Source organism: Trachurus trachurus (assembly GCF_905171665.1).
Source record: "Trachurus trachurus genome assembly, chromosome: 24".
NCBI classification, from domain to species: Eukaryota; Metazoa; Chordata; class Actinopteri; order Carangiformes; family Carangidae; genus Trachurus; species Trachurus trachurus.
Window position 1 is genome coordinate 6,955,460 of NC_139910.1, and position 6,000 is coordinate 6,961,459.

Below are 6,000 nucleotides of genomic sequence, written 5' to 3' on the forward strand. Positions count from 1 at the left end.
ATATTAATTGGTGTATATAGGCCTAATGATTAGAGAGGGGAAAAAATCAATATTTATGATCTTGAAAACTGTTCACTCCAAGTTGAATTCAGTCATCAATACAACAACTCCAGCTTCATAATTTGTGTAATTTAGTTGATCGTTTTTATACTAAGTATCATCAGTCATTATTATTTATAGTCCACATTTGCACAAAACTGACATACACGCATCACAAAGCAAATTATTATGACCCCATTTAATATTATATGAATCACCCTATAGAGTGGTGCACATGCAGTCATTATGAATACACATGACACATGTGCCATATTATGTAGGCAAAATGCACCATGTAGTGACAAATTTCACATAATGACACATGATGACAGTTAAACTGCTGCTCCATGGTCATTTTTTTTCTATTCATGCCTTGGCTGGATGTCTCCTGGCTGGGCTGGAAATACCATCCATCAGCATGGCGCTATAATAAATGCATCAACTTAGACTTGTTCCCACATTTTAATCTGTGAATCTGCAGTCCGGCCCCTCTTCATGTTTTTATATGGGAAAGATGGTGCACAAGCCTCCAACCTGGTGCTATTCTCTGCTTCGGCTTGGCATGGCATTGCATGTTTTCAGAAAGATTAAAACCTGGCCCACCATCTGGTCCACAAATGGATGTTAACTCTCACCATGCCACCTCCTGTTTGGCCCTATGCAGATCATAAAACATGACAACCACATGTTATGAAAGGGGCGGGAAAAAAACGGTAGAATATATATATATATTTTTTTAAATAAACCTTTCAAGATGGTGAAATCTGTTGCAAATTTCTTATTTTCTTGTCTTGGATGTGAACATCTATTCCCAGAGGGGAGGTCATCTGAAGTACACTGTTCTTCCATGGCACATAAATGCACCAAGTTGAATTTTAATGACGTCACGTCATCTATCAAGGCTCAACTGGAGTGAAATAAAAAATTTAAAGTGACTGGAAAGGCAGCTGCAGGCGGTCCCTCACATACTCATAATCATAAGGACGACGCAAACAATTTGTCTTATGGTTTCTATTTATGGCTCTGCATGATTTCCTTTTTAAAGCCCTGTGGGTTTTTACTGCATGTGTGTCCATCTATGTACACACACACACACACACACACACACACTGATGAGTTATAATTCATCCAGAAGGCTACAGTTTCCTGCATGTTGCAAATGGATGCAATGTATGAGTGTGCTGGTGTTCAATCAGTTTGCATTAAAAGCTACAAACAGACGACCATGAGGAAATCAGTGCAACAGTGTCGTCGTCAAATCTCCTACACTGCGACTGCGTTTGCGATAAAAAAAAAGAAAAGAAAAGAACATAGCATTAATTAAATGTCCTTTTATCTGGTAACAGAGCGTGACTACGGGCTATATCATTTAATTTCCGCTCAAATAAGACCAGATGTATACGTATTATTATGACTCGTGTGTCATTTCTCATGAGATATTAATATGCAACTGTACAGTTTTATCTATTTCAGTCAAACTCAAAGGAGCAAGAGTGTAAAAAAAATGAAGTAAAGACTGCTAAGCATGCCAATAACTGCAGCTTGGAGGAGATAAAACTGCTCCAAGCTGCAGATATTAGTATGCTGGCTAACCAATGTACTTTATATTCGAAACTTAAAGCTATGCAGCGGGTGTTGAAAATGGTCATATATTTTAAAATGAATGAAACATCAAAAAGTCAGATGAAGACCACGTTTTAAACAAGTTCATGGAGCTGAACTGAAGTAAAATCTGATGTAGTTGTCATATTACACATTCAAATGTTACAAGAATTATGAAGCTTAGCAAACTCAAAATTTCTTCTCCCTTTTATTCATTTTATACAACTGAGAATCTGTGATCGGTGTGTGTGTGTCTGTGTGTGTATATGTATGTCATGTATAAATCATATTTCCCCAAAACCTAGATAACTTCAAGGCAACAAACCGTAACCACAACCTGAACTCAAACTGAGGCAAAAGAACAAAAAAAAACATCACTTTCCTAATGTTACATCATTTTTGAGATCCACAAAGTGAGAGGTTCAAGTACACACACACATATAGTACACAGACACGCACACACACCGTTTATAATCACTCTTGTTCACTGAGGCCTGAAGCCAACATGAGTGCATTAATTTCTGTATTTGTCTTTGTCTTGCATTGGGTCAGTAACTTTTCAGACCTTTAAGGACAATGAAAACGTATTGGTAGTTGTATAAAAGTTGAAACTTTATATTTTCTAGACCACAGAGACCAAATTAAACTAAGGGTCCATTCAAACATGTGGCTCATTAAGCTTTGTTCCATTTCAGGGGCTACAAAGATACAATTTGTTGCATTTTTCACTGGGGTCATTTGTGTTCACAAGGTAATGATCCCAAGCGGTAGCCTCGTAAACCCGCCGCTCCCGGAAATGCAATTCATTTAATTTCTGAGGGAGAGTCTGGCCTCATCCCTGTTGTGTTTGGCCTGAAACCCTCAGAAGGCCGAGCCAATCAGCGTCGCCGCTGTGATTGACACAGCACGTTTTGACACAGCACGTTGGCCAATCAGGGACCGACTGGTGCAAAGCCCCGTCACCACACCAACTTGCTGATTGGCTGAATGGGGTTGTCTGTCAACGCTACTACTCCCGCCCAGCTCCCGCCCACCCCAAACGCTTACAATGGGGATGAGGCCAGACTCTCAGAGCAACTGCTCCAAACTAGCCAGGTCTAAATACACCCTAAAAGAACCAATAAAACAGGGACAGACAGATCTATAACGACAGAGTTTTCCATCCGTCCAAAGATTCAGCAAAGATTGAGGAAGATGTTTCCAGAAGGTTTGCGGCTAACAGTGATCAACACGAACAGATGCACAGGTCCGATGTATCTCATTATTGGGAAAAACCAATGGTAAGAATTCACAGTGTATTTAATATCTGGTTAAATAAGAATGAGCTTCGAGGTTTATCAATAAAAAGGGATTTAACTCCCAGGTGCTGAAATGATTCATTACAGCGTACGAGGTTATCGAACAGGCTCAGTTGTTGGTTTAAAGTGTAGATACCCACGGCATGGGCAGGGGGCATCAATAAGCTCCAGCAAATCCCCCCCAACATCTGCAATCGTTTAACAGCAAATGCTACAAAAGCCTCAACTTACAAACAGCACCAAACACCCAGGGACAGAGCGAAGCAACAGCTGATGGCTGACAGGATGTTATTCTGTCTGGGATTAGTTGTGTCGCTGGAAACAATCATCTGAGAGACAGTGACAATGACAATACAGGTTCCTGAGTGTTTCCTCCCAATTTCTTTTCTTGAAGCTACTCCAGCAGTGTGGCTCTGGGGATAACAATGCATTAGACCAGAATGAATGTTCAACTACTGCTGGTTGAATTGCTATGAAAAATGTTATGACATTTACGTTTCCCAGTGGAGGAATTCAAATCTTTTTTAGGAAATTCCTGACTCTTTGTTTATGTCCTACCTGAAATGCTCATGCTAATGCGCTACACGTAAGGAATCGTTGCACACATGCTAACATGTTTAGATTTTGGGCAGATATAGTTATGGACATAAGGTTAGCCTCTACTCACTTTCTTGCCAAAAGTTAGCCGTTTGACCCCTGAGATCAAGCAAGGATTAGCCTAGCCTAGCTTATCTTATTTTAGCATAAAGACGAGAAACAGAGTCTAAAGATGGAAAAAAATTGAGGAAATAACACCACCATAGGTCACATAACTGCTGTTAGACCAATAATCTCTATCCTCTATCCTGATTGACAGGCAGGTCGCTGTGTATGGTAGGCTACAACCCTTGAATCACACAGTAGCCACGCCCTAAAGCGTAGCCTACCTGCTACCTCGTAAACTTTAATCATAATGGGACCGTACAATTAATAGCTAAAAATGACCAAGACAATATTTTGTGCTGCAATTTTCCCGTAAAGAAACTGTCTGACTTATTGCTGTGGCATCACCACCTAGTGGCCATTAGATGGAATGCAGCTTCAAGGTATTTTGGCAATTACTGAGTTCTTTAGCAAGTTACTCATGTTTATATTTAATTTTTGGGGAAAAAAAAGAAAAAGAAGATCAAGCATGGATCTATTTCTCAATAAGTCACAAATGGTAAATCTTCTAAACTGACAAATAATGACTTTGCTTGAATATTGTCTTCCATTTTTATACCAGCCAAGCTTAGTCGGCTCGATCACAGAACACTTTGGCTTTGTTCTGGCATCAAAGGACCAAATGTGAGTCTTGGCTGTTATACAGGGGCTCCAGATTTGGTTATCACCACTTAGCCAGCTCCTGCTAACAGCTCTGTGTGTTTTGGCCAGATTTGGTGCATCGTTAAACACAAAAAGCCTAAATTAGGCTGCTATATTTTTGGCTATACTTATAGCCGTAAACAGTAAGTTGAAGCATTAGGCTACAGCATTACACACGACACATATGTCCATAGCTAACAGCACTCTTGCCCCTGGCTGATGAACCATTAAACCCCATGGACCTCTTTTTGTTGTATTTGTCACTGCACTGAGGCTGTTGGAGGGAGAAGGGACCATTATTTAGTGAAGGCCACTTTCCCTTGGCATCATGTGTATGTCATTGAGGTGGACTGCCAGGGGACATTTATTCCTCCCTCCTCATATCGGTAAATCAATAAAAAACTTAAAATACACTCGGGGGGAGCACTATCCTTGGCTCTCTTTCTTTGTTTTTCAACAGATCCGGTCACATCGCAGTGACAGGAACAGAACAACATCGGCCCTATGTCCTTTCATTTATTAAATCCCGTCTTGGGGACACAAAAAAGAAAAAAATCGAATTACTGTAACTGACCATGTACATCGAGATGGCAGCGTCCTGGACTATCACACTATAACAAACACCAGCAGCAGCAACAGTAGGGTACAGTACAGTGCATTTATAGTTCCTTAGAGATAAGTAATGCACACACTATGATTTAATTGCACACACTTAAAATATACAGTGTCTCATTACAGTTTTTATGGCTTGTAAGGGTTCAGATATTTTACAGTTTTTAATGGTCAGTCAGTCACTGTCTGACAAACACCTTCATAACAAAGGTTTTTTCATTCAGTCCCAACAACGTAGACTTTATTCATTTAAAGAGGCAGGAATCAGATTAAAGGAAAGGACACTGTCATAATGGTTTTCTATAAATTCAACAAAATATTGTATTATTATTCATTGGGTATTATCTTTTTCATTCTAAATGGTGAACAGGGATTTGTATATTCACATTTTCCTGCAGGAGTTTCCATGGTAATTATTTCATTGTATATTGTATTGTACTCCTGTACTGGCCCTCTGTATCCTTATACAATGTGTAGGACACGATGTGAAGTGATGGGATGGCTGTGAAACTTTTAAATATTTTGTAAAATAATAAACACTCCCCCCACCCACCCCCCAGATTCAAATCACCTGCCACATCATCATATCCCCCGGGAGAACCGGCCCCAACTTCATGGCAGATGCTGGAAATCTGTCCTCATGTTTAATTTAAACTATTGAAACTATATTGTGAGGATAAACTCAGCTTTATTCACATACCATAACTTAGACTGTTTGCAACTATTACATTGTTTTGAGTATGTTTTTACTATCTTGTAATGGCTTTTGCTCTTGATCTCTTTGCTTTTAATACATTTTATCTTTTGGCAAATCTGCCATAATTATTTTTCTGCAACACATCTGTGCAGTAGCTATCTGCAGTTACAGAGGTGGGTGCAATAACATGTCCTCATCAATGTATGTTGCATTATCACAGCAATAAGTGGCATCGTTTGTCCATCTGATTGAGCATTGATTGATTTGAACTGTGTTTTGTCAACCTTTATAACAAAAAAAAAGATTTTGCATGAAACCCTGCTACTTTTTGAGGCCCTGTGTGTTTATAACTAATTTGTTCTCCTTCAGTTTGCTTTTTGAGACGCCTTAAAAACCAAATATTCAATT